Raw genomic sequence first — 16,393 nt, 5'->3', positions numbered from 1 at the left:
CCAGAGCTAGTAGAAGGAAGGAAATAATAAAGATCAGAGCAGAAATAAATGACATAGAGGCTAAAGAAAAATACAGAGGATCAATGAAACCAGGAGCTGGTTCTTTGAAAAGGTAAACAAGATTGATGAACCTTTAACAAGACTCACTAAGAAAAAGAGAGAGGACTCAAATAAATAAAATTAAAAACTAGAGTGGAGAAATAACAACTGACACAACAAAAATACAAAATATTGTAAGAAAATACTATGAAGAACTGTATGCCAAAAAACTAGACAACCTAGATGAAATGGACAAATTCCTTGAATCATATAATCTTCCAAAAATCAATCTCGAAGAATCAGAAAACCTAAACAAACCAATTACAACAAATGAGGTTGAAACACCTATCAAAAAACTCCCAAAATAGAAACGTCCTGGGCTTGATGTCTTCACATGTGAATTCTACCAAATATTCAAAGAACTAACTCCTATCCTTCTCAAGATATTTCAAAAAATTCAAGAGGAAGGAAGACTTCCAAACTCCTTTTATGAGGCAAGCATAATTCTGATTCCAAAACCAGGCAAAGACAACACAAAGAAAGAAAATTATAGGCCAATATTCCTGATGAACTTAGATGCAAAAATCCTCAACAAAGTATTAGTAAATCGGATCCAGCAATATATGAAAAAAATCATACACCATGATCAAGTGGAATTTATTCTGGGGAGGCAAGGCTGGTACAATATTCGCAAATCAATCAATGTGATTCAACACATAAACAAAAGAAAAGAGAAAAACCACATGATAATTTCAATAGATGCAGAAAAAGCATTTGATAAAGTCCAGCACCCATTCATGATCAAAACTCTCAGCAAAGTGGGAATACAGGGAACATACCTCAATATGATAAAGGCCATCCATGACAAACCCACAGCCAACATCATACTCAATGGGAAAAAAATTAAAAGCAATCCCCTTAAGATCAGGAAACAAGGCAGGGGTGCCCCCTTTCACCACTCTTATTCAGCATAATTTTGGAAGTCCTAGCCACAGCAATCAGACAAGAAAAAGAAATAAAAGGCATCCAAATTGGAAAAAAAGAAGTAAAAGTATCATTATTTGCAGATGATATGATATTGTATATAGAAAACCCTAAAGTCTCAGTCAAAAAACTACTAGACCTGATAAATGAATTCGGCAAGGTGGTAGAATATAAAATCAATACTCAGAAATCAGAAGCATTTTTATACACTAATAATGAACTGTCAGAAAGAGAAATCAAGGAATCAATCCCATTTACCATTGCAACCAAAAAAATAAAGTACCTAGGAATAAATCTAACCAAGGAGATTAAAGACTTGTACTCAGAAAATTATAAAACATTGATAAAAGAAATCAGGGAAGATACGAATAAGTGGAGGCATATACCGTGCTCATGGTTAGGAAGAATAAACATCATTAAAATGTCTATATTACCCAAAGCAATTTATAAATTCAATGCAATACCAATTAAAATACCAATGACTTACTTAAAAGATATAGAACACATATTCCTAAAATTTATATGGAACCAAAAGAGAACACGAATAGCCTCAGCAATCTTGAAAAGGAAGAATAAAGTGGGAGGGATCACACTTCCGGATATCAAGTTATATTATAAGGCCATTGTACTCAAAATACCATGGCACTGGCATAAGAACAGGCACATAGATCAGTGGCACAGAACAGAGAACCCATAAATAAACCCACAGCTCTATGGACAACTGATATTTGACAAAGGAGGTAAGGAAATACAATGGAGTAAAGACAGCCTCTTCAACAAATGGTGTTGGGAAAATTGGACAGCTACCTGGAAAAAAATGAAACTAGACCACCAACTTACACCACTCGCAAAAATAAACTCAAAATGGATAAAAGACTTAAATGCAAGCCGTGAAACCATAAGCATCTTAGAAGAAAACATAGACAGTAAGCTCTCTGACATCTCTCGCAGCAATATATTTGCTGATTTGTCTCCACAGGCAAGTGAAATAAAAGACAGGATAAACAAATGGGACTATATCAAACTAAAAAGCTTTTGCACAGCTAAAGACAATAAGAACAGAATAAAAAGACAACCTACACTATGGGAGAATATATTTGATGTTGCATATGATAAGGGGTTAATAACCAAAATTTATAAAGAACTTGTAAAACTTAATACCAGGAAGACAAACAATCCAATCCAAAAATGGGCAAAAGAAATGAATAGACACTTCTCCAAAGAGGACACACAGATAGCCAATAGGCATATGAAAAAATGTTCAACATCACTAATGATTAGAGAAATGCAAATTAAAACCACAATGAGATATCACCTCACACCAGTCAGAATGGCGCTCATCAATAGAACAACACAGAATAAGTGCTGGCGAGGATGTGGAGAAAAGGGAACCCTCCTGCACTGCTGGTGGGAATGCAGGCTGGTGCAGCCACTGTGGAAAACAGTATGGAGATTCCTCAAGAAATTAAAAATCGAACTGCCTTTTGACCCAGCTATACCACTGTTAGGAATATACTCCAAGAACACCATAGCACTGTTTGAAAAGAAGAAATGCACCTCCATGTTTATGGCAGCATTGTTCACAATAGCAAAGATCTGGAAACAGCCCAAGTGTCTGTCAGAGGACGAGTGGATGAAAAAGCTTTGGTATATATATACTATGGAATACTACTCAGTCATAAGAAATGATGACATAAGATCTTTTACAACAACAAGGATGGGCCTTGATAACATTATAGTGAGCGAAAGAAGTAAATCAGAAAAAACTAAGAACTATATGATTCCATACATAGGTGGGACATAAAGATGAGACTCAGAGACATGGACAACAGTGTTGGGTTACAGGGTGGGGGGAGGATAGGGAGGGGTTGGGGGAGCAGAGGGGCACAAAGAGCATGGCTTTTCAGCATTTGCCATATCCCCCTTTAATCTATAGACAGACAGCAAATATTTACTTATGATGTTTCCACTATACAGACTGCTGTCTTAGGGACAAATGCTGATGAACTATTTCAGCAGTTCCTCCTTCTTCAAAGACTTATATGTGAACATAGAGCTCCATGTTTCATAGGACATACTCAAGCTCACTCCATGCTCCCTGGAGCTTTAGCACAAAGGAATGCCCTTTTTTTCTTTTTTTTTGTTCTATTTTTTCTTTTATTTATTTATTTTTTGTATTTTTCTGAAGATGGAAATGGGGAGGCAGTCAGACAGACTCCCGCATGCGCCTGACCGGGATCCACCTGGCATGCCTACCAGGGGGGATTGCTCTGCCCATCTGAGGTGTTGGTCTGTTGCAACCAGAGCCATTCTAGCAACTGAGGCAGAGGCCATGGGGCCATCCTTAGTGCCCGGGTGGCTTTGCTCTGGTGGAGCCTTGGCTGCGGGAGGGGAAGAGAGAGACAGAGAGGAAGGAGAGGGGGAGGGGTGGAGAAGTAGATGGGCGCTTCTCCTGTGTGCTCTGGCAAGGAATCGAACCCGGGAATCCTGCACACCAGGCCAATGCTCTACCACTGAGCCAACCAGCCAGGGCCTAGGAATGCCCTTGTTGATCCAGCTACCCAAAAGAAAATTATATAGAGCAACCATGAGAGACCAAGCAATCAGTCTCATACTATTCATCACCAGAACGCTGCAGCCTGGTGTAAACAGTTTCAACTTTCTCAGGAAGCAGCACGGCAGATTGGGAAATCCTGTCCAAGGGGTCCTATACTGCCCCTTCATTTGGCATAAACCTTCAAGGACCGCTACCAGGATAACTTTGGCAGATGGATGTTACTCATATACCTTCATTTGGCAAACAGTCATATGTCCACATTACAGTGGATACATATTCCGGATCTATAGTAACCTCTGTCAGAACAGGAGAGGCTGCTAAGCATGTTAAAGCTCATAGTCTGTATGCATGGTTCTATTATTGGATTTCCTAAACTGGCTAAACTGAAAATGCTCCTGCATATGGAGCAAAAGCATTTACTGTATTTTGTCATGCTTACAATCTTTAAAGTTAAGGTATTATTAAAGTGTACTCAGCAAACATTTTAAGGTCAATTTAAAAAAAGAAAATTAAAAGGGGGTAGTCATATCCTGGAACTCCTATGGGTCTACCATATCATGCTTTTTACTTAAAAAAATTTTTTTACATTTCTTTTGAATGCTAATGAGCAGGAGACACCAAAACTTTTTCGCCTGCAAACTACTACCTTCTTTATTAGATCCAGCTAATAACACTGTTTTGTCTTTTTCCAAATAACTCCAGATATATGGAAAAGATTTATATAGGTGGATGGGGATCCTCAAACCCCTCAGCAAAATCTTCTGAGCATGGCTTTTAAGATACCTAGAGGCAGAAAAAGCTCAATAGAGATCAGGGGAACTACCAGCTTTTAGGATACACCCTTAAGGGCTCCAACGCCCCAAAGGAGTCTCATAGGATGCCATCTGGGTCCTTCTTCAATAGTGGAAAGGAAGGTCATTGAGCTAAAGCCTGCCAGGCTCACACGCCTCTGCTGTGAGGAAACAGGGACACTGGAAGGTAGGCTTCCCCGTCGCTCCTCTAAGGGAGGGTTCAGTCTCTTCCAGCCCTGCTCCAGCCACCTATGACCTAACCTTGCCCAGAAAGCTGGGGTTTGCCACTGAAGGCTGAAGGTCCCCAGGGCCGTCGGCCCCATCTACGACACTATGGACAAGCCTACGGTATTTCTTCCAAGAAGCAGGTAAACTGATCTCATTTGCACAAGGGCCAGTTAACTATGTTTTGCCTAAATAGTCAGGTTTTTTATTCTTCCCTCAAAGATCTCTGTTGTGGGTGTTGATAGTCCCATTTTCTGCTGCTTTGCTTAATATATAGTGTTTCCTTTATCCCTCCTACCTCAATGCCCCATTCATATTTCAGACTGGGACCTACTCCTGATTTAGAGCTCTCTTTCCCCCTTTTGCCAACTTCTACTATGAATCTACCTTTGCCACCCAGCTTAGTGTATCCCAAGGTTGTCTTTACCATGCCACAGTCACAGAGCTCCAGGGAAAAGCAACCTGGTCTCTTCTCTCCAGGCAGAGGAGAACAGAACTCCATATCCATGCATGCTGCAAATGGCTTTTCCAGTCTACCTGAATCATTACCAGCTAGAAGCAGTGGTCATTGGGACTTGGACATGAGCTGCAAAGTATAGAATGGTGACAACAATTCCAGTGCCATGCGGACTTTTCCTGTGTGGACTTTTCCTGGATTCCTGCTCCCTGTGACAGCTCCTAACAGACTGAACTGTGCTTGGGTTGCATTTTTCAGGGATTTGGCATGGTGATGGGGCCAACTTGGACTTGGTGAACATGTTAAGGACACTACTCTTTTATGGATTCTTGCTGTATTGGCCAAGAGTTTGCTTAAAGGCTTTTAATCATTGTAAAAAAAAAAATAGAAGACTGGATAAAGAAGATGGGGCACATATACACCATGGTATACTATTCAGCTAGAAGAAATGATGACATCGGATCACTTACAGCAGAATGGTGGAATCTTGATAACATTATGCCGAGTGAAATAAGTGAATCAGAAAAAAACAAGAACTGCAGGATTCCATACATTGGTGGGACATAAAAGCGAGACTAAGAGACATGGACAGGAGTAGGTGGTTACGGGGGGTGGGGGGAGGAAAGGAGGGAGAGGGGGAGGGGTACAAAGAAAACTGATAGAGGGTGACGGAGGATGATCTCTCTTTGGGTGATGTATGCAACAGAACTAAATGACAAGATAACCTGGATATGTTTTCTTTGAATATATGTACCCTGATTTATTGATGTCATCCCATTAAAATAAAAATTTATATATTAAAAAAAAAGCTAGGATTCACTGACCTTTTTTTAATTTATATATTTTTATTAATTTTAATGGGGTGACATCAATAAATCAGGGTACATATGTTCAAAGAAAACATCTCCAGGTTATCTTGTCTTTCAATTATGTTGCATACCCATCACCCACAATCAGATTGTCCTCTGTCACCTTCTATCTGATCCACCCAGCATGCCCACCAGGTGCGACGCTCTGCCCACCAGGGGCAATGCTCTGCCCCTCCGGGGCATCACTCTGCCGCGACCAGAGCCACTCTAGCGCCTGGGGCAGAGGCCAAGGAGCCATCCCCAGCAACCGGGCCATCTTTGCTCCAATGGAGCCTTGGCTGCGGGAGGGGAAGAGAGAGACAGAGAGGAAGGAGGGGGGGTGGAGAAGCAAATGGGCACTTCTCCTATGTGCCCTGGCCGGGAATCGAACCCGGGTCCCCCGCACACCAGGCCGACGCTCTACAGCTGAGCCAACCGGCCAGGGCCTATCTGGTTTTCTTTATGCCTCTCCCCCTCCCCTTCCCCTTCTCCATTTCCTCTCCCCCTCCCATCCTACCGCCCCTTCCACTAACCACCACACTGTTGTCCATGTCTCTTAGTCTCGTTTTTATGTCCCACCTATGTATGGAATCATGCAGTTCTTAGTTTTTTCTGATTTACTTATCTCACTCCATATAATGTTATCAAGATCCAACTATTTTGTTGTAAATGATCCGATGTCATTATTTCTTATGTCTGAGTAGTATTCCATAGTGTATTTGTGCCCCTTGTAATAAAATTAATTCAAAATGGATCAAAGACTTAAATATAAGACCTGAAACAATAAAGTACATAAAAGAAAACAGAGGTACTAAACTCATGGACCTTAGTTTTAAAGAATTTTATGAATTTGACTCCAAAGGCAAGAGAAGTGAAGGCAAAGATAAATGAATGGGACTACATCATACTAAGAAGTTTTTGCTCAGCAGGAGAAACTGACAACAAAATAAACAGACAGTCAACTAAATGGGAAATGATATTTTCAACCAATAGCTCAGATAAAGGCCTAATATCCAAAATATACAAAGAACTGATAAAACTCAACAATAAACAAACAAACAGTCCAATAAAAAATAAGAAGAGTGTTGTGGACCGTAAATGGCAAAGAGCCATTGTAGATTTCAAAGCTTAGCAAAAGGCTAAGTTCTCCCCCCTCCATCTCCATATTTGGCTTTGATGCTGAGTATTTGCACCCACTCCATTTGCTTCCTTGGGTTGCTGGAAGCAATATACATGCCCTTCCTCTGACTCTTGGTTTCAGATGTTTGTAAATTTCACTAATGTATCCTGTTTTTGCCTTGGGAGAGTTCCTGTCTTAGCCTTTGATGTGCAACTTTGTATCAGGGGTCCTTGATTTGCATATGTCTATATAATAAAGCTAAATGGGGCTATGAGGCACTCAGATACTGCCAGGCAGTTTGAAGAGTCCTCCCGGTCCCATCGTTTTTGTTATGACAAGTGTGTTTCCTTAATTCCGCACCGTTATTAGGAGCCGTGCTGGTCCGTGGCAGAAGTGAACATGAACAGACACTTCTCCCAGGAAGAAATACAAATGGCCAACAGATATATGAAAAGATGCTCATCTTCATTAGTTATTAGAGAAATGCAAATCAAAACTACAATGAGATACCACCTCACACCTGTTAGATTAGCTATTATCAATAAGACAGGTAATAGCAAGTGTTGGAGAGGCTGTGGAGAAAAAAGGAACCCTCATTCACTGTTGGTGGGAATGTAAAGTAGTACAACTGTTATGGAAGGAAGTATGGTGGTTCCTCAAAAAACTGAAAATAGAACTACCTTATGACCCAGCAATCCCTCTACTGGGTGTATACCCCCAAAACTCAGAGACATTGATATGTAAAGACATATGTAGCCACATGTTCATTGCAGCATTGTTCACAGTGTCCAAGACATGGAAACAACCAAAAAGCCCTTTAATAGATGACTGGATAAAGAAGATGTGGCACTGACCTTTTTAATTTAAGCTAGTGTCTTGGTCATCTGAAAGCATGGGGGTTGTGGAGAATTTGTTCTTTGGAATGAGTGCATAGACTATATGATTGAGACTCCCTAAGAAATTAGTAGGACTCCAAACATGGTCTGAAGCTTTCTGTAGTCCTGGGTAACTTCTGTGGTCAGACAGTGTGTTATTTGTCAAAAAAAAGTTAATGCTGCCTCCTAAAGGAAGCCTATTGAAAAGTTAGTAATTAGACCAACAGAAAGCTCTCTCTGGCTACGTGAAAAAACAGGCATTTTTATCCACTCCCTTGATTACAACAATAAAAAGAAAATGAATAAAATATTGTTTAAGTATTTTAAATGTATCACCGTGTTGACCAAAATAGGAAGATATCAGATAGAAACCTTTACTTATCAATATGTACTCTAACTATAAGCAGAGCCAGTAATAATTCAAAGCCAAAAATTGTCAGTTTAAAACAGGGGTCCCCAAACTACGGTCCGCGGGCTGCATGCGGCCTCCTGAGGCCATTTATCCAGCCCCCGCCGCACACCCGGAAGGGGCACCTCTTTCATTGGTGGTCAGTGAGAGGAGCATAGTTCCCATTGAAATACTGGTCAGTTTGTTGATTTAAATTTACTTGTTCTCTATTTTAAATATTGTATTCGTTCCCATTTTGTTTTTTTACTTTAAAATAAGATATGTGTAGTGTGCATAGGGATTTGTTCATAGTTTTTTTATAGTCCGGCTCTCCAACGGTCTGAGGGACAGTGAACTGGCCCCCTGTGTAAAAAGTTTGGGGACCCCTGGTTTAAAAATTAAGTGAGAAAGAATGTCAGTAACCACAACTGAGTGCTGCTTTTCAGTGCCCTTATTATTAATAGTTCAATGGGAGGTTGAAAGTTAGGGAAGACTTGGAGATGTTCTGTGCATGCATTGAGGTCTACAAGGCAAAGATAACACATCTGATCTAACAGCTGTGTTATTCTATGACACCCCACCATGACAGAACCCGGATTCTTCTCATACACGTAAAACCTCTAACAACTTTGATCATATGCTTTCAGTTAACTAAACTGTGAACAAATTTCAAAGGATTGAAATTATTTAACTTTTTTTTTCTGACTAGAGAGAGTAGAATGAACTAGAAACTTTTAGAAGGCCTAACTATTTGGAAAGGTATAAACCCCTAAGTAAATGTTAGGAAAAATAATAAATGAAAAAAAAATTAGAAAATATTTAAATGTGAATGTTAACAAAAGTAGAGCAGATCAAAATTTTGTAGTCTGAAGCTGCAGCTGTGCTTGTGGAGAAACATATAGCCTGATTATAAACTGATTATTCCTTTTATAGAATCAAGAAATAAAGTATATTCAATCTAATGAAGTTACATGAAAAATAATTAAGACAAGTGTATATATCAAAAACATTGATAAAGAGAAATAACAAAGAATAAAATGAGCAAAATAAAAAAATTGATTATTGACTAAAAATTCAAATTGATAGACATCTAGGAAGATTGACATATCAAGAGAGAATAAAATTAATAAAAATACAATATTACTACAGATTCTATGAAGGGATTTTATGGATATTAACAACAGTAAGAAAATCTGAAAACAGGTGAAAATGACACATTCTGATAAATATTTTTTTTTTTTTTTTTGTATTTTTCTGAAGTTGGAAATGGGAGGCAGTCAGACAGACTCCCGCATGTGCCCGACTGGGATCCATCCGGCATGGCCACAAGTGGGCAATGCTCTGCCCATCTGGGGCGCTGCTCTGTTGCAACCAGAGCCATTCTGGTGCCTGAGGCAGAGGCCATGGAGTCGTCCTCAGCACCTGGGCCAACTTTTGCTCCAATGGAGCCTTGGCTGTGGGAGGGGAAGAGAGAGACAGAGAGGAAGGAGAGGGGGAGGGGTGGAGAAGCAGATGGGCGGTTCTCCTGTGTGCCCTGGCCAGGATAAATATTCATTTTTAAATAGCAAGCATGAGAAGAAATAGAAAATCTGAATATTGCTATATTAAAAATTAAACCACTGGGTGTGTTGTGTTCTTTGGAAAGGACATGTTAAAACAGACTTAGGTATTCAAAAAGTTTAATAGGGAAAATATAAAGAAAGAGGCATAAATGATCTCATCTGTTTTTACTCATGAATTCTACCAAATATTTAAGGGAAAATGACAGGAATCTTATACAAACACTTCCAGAAAAAAGAGGAGAGAATATTTTCTAACTCATTTTATGAAACCAGCAAAACTATGATATTCAAACGTGATAAAAACATTACAAAAAAGAAATTTACAGACCAATATTTTTCATGAGCAGATACATACAACTTCTTAATAAAGCCCTGGCTGGTTGGCTCAGTGGTAGAGCGTCAGCCTGGCTTGCAGGGGTCCCGAGTTGGATTCCCGGCCAGGGCACACAGGAGAAGTGCCCATCTGCTTCTCCACCCCTCCCCCTCTCCTTCCTCTCTGTCTCTCTCTTCCCCTCCCACAGCAAGGCTCCATTGGAGCAAGGATGGCCCGGGCGCTGAGGATGGCTCCCTGGCCTCTGCCCCAGGCGCTGGAGTGGCTCTGGTGCGACAGAGTGATGCCCCGGAGGGGCAGAGCATCGCCCCCTGGTGGGCGTGCTGGGTGGATCCCGGTCAGGCGCATGCGGAAGTCTGTTTGACTATCTCTCCCCGTTTCCAGCTTCAGAAAAATGCAAAAAAAAAAAAAAAAAACACTTCTTAATAAAATATATATTAATAGGGAGAATCTAGCAACAGAAGACAAGAAATTGCATCATGGCCGAGTGGGTTTTATTTTAGAAATAGTTTATCATTCAGAAATCAACTTGTGGAATTTTTTTAATTGACTACAAGAGAAAAAAATATATAATTATTTTGATAGATATAGAGAAAGCATTTTTTAGCACTTTCATTCAACACCCATTTATGTTAAAAAGTCTCATCATGCTTGTAATAAAATGAAGTGTCTCAATATTATAAAGGAGTTTTACAAAAAGTCCCTGGAGAGTCTATAAAAACAAAAAGTTCATCAATCACTATTTTACATCATTAAAAAGTACATGATTTGGATTGAGAACTAGACATAATCAGAAAATTTATAAATTTTCATGAACAGCAGCATATAAGGGAATATTGATTACCTTGGGAGTAGATAATGTTTCTAAGACAAAAATTTAAACAATTGTCATAAAAATAATAAAGTAGGCATAATACTAAAAATGCATACATATCATACCAAAAAAACCTGGTCATCAACAAAGACTTTTTTGTAATAGACAAGATATCAAGGAAATATTCACAAAAATATATCTGACAAAGGACCTCTATCTAGGATATATAAAGAACACTGATAATTTAACAGTAAAAATAAAACTGCCCCAAAATAAAATGAGCAAATATTTAAATGGATACTTGACAAAGTATGTTACTTTACATAGAAAAATAAGTACTTGGAAATATGTTTAATTATATTATTCATTGGACAAATGCAACTTAAAATCATAATATAATGCCATTACATGATCCCTGAAATAACTAAAACTTAAAGGTTGACAATATAACCAATTTTCAAGGACATGGAGCAATTGGAACTGTGAAACATTCTTTATGGTCACGTAAAATCATACACTTATTCTAGAAAAAGTTCTGTGTACGTAAACATTCACCAATTAACGCCATACACAAAGTATCTATTACCAAATGGATTATTTCTCTAAATGAAAATGGTAATACAATAAAGTTTTTAGAATGAAACAAAATATTGTGGCTTGGGGACTGCACAGTTCTCTCGGACAGGGCACAAAACACTACAAACAATAAAAAAGAAGAAAAGATTGATACATCCATCATATTGATATAAAAAAACTTTTCTTTTTCAAAAGAGATTATGAAGAGGTGAAGTTATGTCAGATAAATACATCTAGAGATCTAGTATACTTCATGGCAGTTGATGTTCATCATTCTCTGTTGAATACTAGAGATTTGGAAAGAAAGTAGACTTTAGGTTCTGTCATCATACACACAGAAAACGGTAACCATGTTAAGAGAAGGTACTATTAATTTGATTGTACTAATCATTTCTCTATCTGATTGTCAAATCATTGCCTGCACACCTTAGTGCACACAATCTTTATTTTAAAAAAATAGAAAAGAGAGAAGTGAGATGCAGAATAAAACACATAATTGGTGATAGATATAATCAGCAAAATTCTCTTAACTAAAATGATAGACAATTTTCTTCTACAATTTGACAGAAAAGAGGAAAGACAAAGATGTAAAATCATAACCATAAAAACAAAGAAAACGAATTTATGCTCAATTCTAATAAATTGAATGCCTGGTTAGAAATGTTCTCAGGGAAAAAAAAAGCATAAACGACAACATCATATTATAAAAATAAAACTTTAGATCATCATCTCAGAAAATGTTGAAGTAGGTAATTATCATATCATCAATGAAGAAAATTGACAGCAGACACCATGGCCAGTTATATTTTTTGTGTGTGCGTGCCTTCTTGAATATCTAATCAAGTGCTTCCTATATATATATAACCTATTCAATAATATTTCTTCAGCACTTATTAAAAACAACACACTCAACTGCAAACAACACTCTGTGGCAGATGCAAAACTGTCTGACACAATTTGAGCTTGCTATACTAACAAAGTCTAACCTATTCGGGTACTCTCTCCTCCATGAGACAAACCTTTATATAGACTTAGACAATGTTAAAAAAAATAAAATAAAAATAAATAAATAAATAAAATAAAAACAACACACTTGAAACACTAGGAATGAAGTGAGGAACAGATTTTACATGATCTGTCCTTTGGTGAAGCTGGTGGAATGGTGGATTAAAGGGATAATAATGAAACCATCACCCCATGAGTGAGTAGAAGCCGGGAACTACGAGCATCCTGGCTGTCAGAGCAAATGGGAAAGACCCAATACCAGCTCTAAGTCCGAGAGGTGTGAGAGTATGAACTGGGTGGGGAGGAGGGCAGAGCTTCCCAATGAGACTGGTGTGCAGCGTCCTCAAGGCTAAGAGGCAGGTGAGTCCATGGGAACCAGAAGGGCCTTCTTTGTGTCTCAATGGTGGAGCCTGAGAGCCAGACTTTGGAGAGGAGGCCGAGCAGTGAGTCAGGGGAGAAAGCATTTTGTGGGTCCGGTCCACCGGTCCAAGGGGTGAGGCTTTATTTCAGGGACCACGGCAATGTCTTCTAGGTGGTTAGAGAGATAAATGACCTAAGTAAGCATTTTGTAGTCTGAAAAGATGATGTTGGCTGCAAGGGGAATGCCTTAGGGGGAAGTATGAGAAAGAGAATGCTAATAAACCCAGTAGGAGGCCATGATAATAGTCACCTTGAGTGAGAAAGAACTGTGGCTTTTGCTAAGATGTAGATATCAGATGGATGCATCATTGTGGGAATGGAGATGTTACCTGGTGATGGATTGACTGTGCAAGAGGATGCTGAGGATGTCGCCTAGGCTTCTGGTTTCCCATTTGGACACAGAGTAGATGGTGGAGGTGTTCTATGTGACACAGAGCTCTGGACAGGACCAGGTTTGGGGAGAGGGGGTAGAGTAGAACATGATGATCATACCTGCCTCTGAGATATCCAGTTTGGAGATGTTGAATAACCAGCAGGGCGGTATTCATTATAAATCTAAAATAACTGCTCCATTGCAATGATTTCAATGACTATGAAGAATAATTTGAAACTTGTTAAGAATTTCTGAAAGGGGTATTATAAATTACTTTATTCTAAGTCAAATGAATGCTTTCATATGAGAAAAGTTAAATAGTACCCACAGTATTAAAATGGATAATATGGTCTCTGGCCCTGATCTGTCCTTGGCCCCAGTAACTTCCAGTGGGAATTATTTTTAGCTTTAACGCGTTTTGCATGTCTATGTGTGTGTGTTTGGGGGGGGGCTATAATAAATTTGGTAGCATTCCACATTTCTCTGACATTATCAATAAATGTTATTTGTGAACATATTTTCTGTTTTTGGAATTACTTGTGTTCCCTCTGAATTCATATTTTGGTAACTTGCTCAACAGTCTTGCAGCTTTTCTCTCAGTTGTGGTGGTCATTGATTGGCATCTGTATTTGTGACTAATGTCACAGAAAAGCTGACTGTGAACTGTGACTTTTTCTGGGTTAGGTCCTTGGACTGGTAGTCTTCATTTCAGATGAAAATGAAACTGAAATTACTTATATTAAACTCAAAAGTAGCAAAATGTAGATGTTTTAGTCACAGTGATAGTCAACCTGGTCCCTACTGCCCACTAGTGGACATTCCAGCTTTCATGGTGGGTGGTAATGGAGCAACCAAAGTATAAATAAAAGGATAGATTTAACTAGAAAGTTGTTTTATAAAGATTTATTCTGCAAAACAGCAAAAATCCAATATAAAGTACTTGGTAAGTAATTATTATTATATGCTTTAACTTGCTGTAAGTCTGCTTTATAAATTTTATAAAGTAAAGTTACTTCCCTACTTTATAAGTCACCATGACTGTGGAACCAGTGGGCGGTTAGAAAATTTTACTACTAACAGAGATACAAAAGTGGGTGGTGGGTATAAAAAGGTTGACTACCCCTGGCGACTCTAGAACATCAAGTCCACATTGGAAACCCTAGTGCTCCCCAGAAACTCCGTGATTTTCCTGAGGGACTGGGGTCCTGAGGAGCTGGTACTTGTTGCTGGTTAAGAACGATGGTTAAGTTTGGGGTGAACAGTGAGTGGTGTCAACTGTTCATTTACAAACCTTGAAATTAACCCCCATGCTGCTTTAGGGATTAGTTTCTTAGTTCTCTTGTGCCACCCAGTACGCGTAACGTTCTGTTTTAAGGTCCATTCACAAAAGAAACATTGGAAGTGTTTTCTGGATAGATTATTTACTTCTAAGTCATGATCTACATTTTTTATATGCCTGCATTTTTTTGTACGTTAATGAAAAATTCTCCATCAAATTCAGTTTTATTTCCGTTTGTGTGCTTAACTTACATAACAGTTTTTATTCATGTCTCTCATTTTAAGTGAGTTTCATATGTATGAAAGGGTAGTAGTATGTGTGTGGTTTTGAATCAGAGACATTCAGGATATATTTATCATCACCATTTATTATTTATTTTTCATTATTTTTTTTTAAAAATTAGTCCATTGTAGTAAAATTACTACACCTCAGAAAACAAAGTTGTAATTTATATATGCAACATTTCTCAAGGCATAGACCACAAAACAGATTATACAGAAATAACCTAAGACTTCTGTATCTTGGATCTATATAATTCCAATTCCTGGCGGAGAGTAAGCATCCAATATTCATTGGATAAGTGAAATTTTTATGAAAGTATTATTTTGAATATATGCATTGAGAAAATCCTTGATGTCATAATGCACTCTCTTCCTGTGATAAAATGTTATTCATTCTGAGAAGTCTGGAGATGTGTAATAGGTGTAATACCAGCAATGTACCTAAATAAGGTGGAAAATTTAAGGTCAAAATGTGCATTTTAATCTTTTAAATTTCTCCCCTTGACTCTAAATTCAGAGGCATTGACACAATAAAGTTTTAGAAAGGATCTATCAATAAAGAAAAGTTGTGGGAGTATGCAAAAGAGGTTTTCTGCTAAATGGAACCAGGAGAAGCTGAATGTTAAAGTTTCCATTTAATAAGAGCAATGTGACTGAAGACATGGTTTTAGAAATCCATTCAAGTTGCTTTGGAAAAAGGCAGTAAACACAGGTTCTGGAGATTAGAGAACTCTGGCAAGCCAGACTATTAGTGATAGTGTTTCCACTAAATTACCTGCATTCATACCCAGTTCTACATCTTTTCTTATAAAGCACAATTTACACAAAGTTGTTTTGCTTTACTCCTTTAAGCATCTACTTGAAAAGATTTGCTATGAAAAAGAGATACTCTTACCTATAGCAGTGGAAGTCGTTGATGTCTGCAGCTCTTAAACTGCAATTATTATCACATTGTTTTATTGAAGATTTCATTAGAGTAATGTTACTATATTAGAATCTTCAAAAAAAATCAGAAAGGAAAAGATGGGAAAGGGTTTTTTTTAACAAACATTAAAGTATCTTTAATTACTGAAATGGCAAGATATGCTATTCCTATATTGCTGTTTCTTTATTTTTTTAGAAGAGTGGGTGATTTATATGTTATAGGAATTTGCCATGTCATATGTAACTGGAATTATGGGCATTATTTTTTCCATAGACCAAAATCTGATTATCTTGGCAATGCATTTTCTCCAGAGCTTTTATGTAAATAGTTCTCCACTCACAGATAACTCTCAATCACATTAAGGATATTTAAACCTGTCTTAATTGGACCATAAATTATTGTAAGGTGGCAAATGTTTGAAATTCTTTTTGCTGCCTATTGTTGCCTCTGGTCTGAATGAAATATCTCCAATATACCCTTTTCTGTCTGTTGCTTACTGTAAAACTGATTTTCACATGGTAAAAGTCCTAAAGCTTCAGTTAA

General features: G+C 38.1%; 1 non-coding gene across 1 annotated transcript; it reads left to right on the top strand.

The window, feature by feature from the left end:
* The first annotated feature begins 12,483 nt into the window (after positions 1-12,483).
* Positions 12,484-12,607, top strand: LOC136389828 (small nucleolar RNA SNORA28). The gene has a single exon (XR_010748393.1). It is a non-coding gene; the product is annotated as a small nucleolar RNA SNORA28 (small nucleolar RNA).
* The last annotated feature ends 3,786 nt before the right edge of the window (positions 12,608-16,393 follow it).

This window comes from Saccopteryx leptura, chromosome 1 (assembly GCF_036850995.1).
Source record: "Saccopteryx leptura isolate mSacLep1 chromosome 1, mSacLep1_pri_phased_curated, whole genome shotgun sequence".
In the NCBI taxonomy this organism is placed as follows: domain Eukaryota; kingdom Metazoa; phylum Chordata; class Mammalia; order Chiroptera; family Emballonuridae; genus Saccopteryx; species Saccopteryx leptura.
This window is presented reverse-complemented; position numbering and strand designations above follow the sequence as displayed.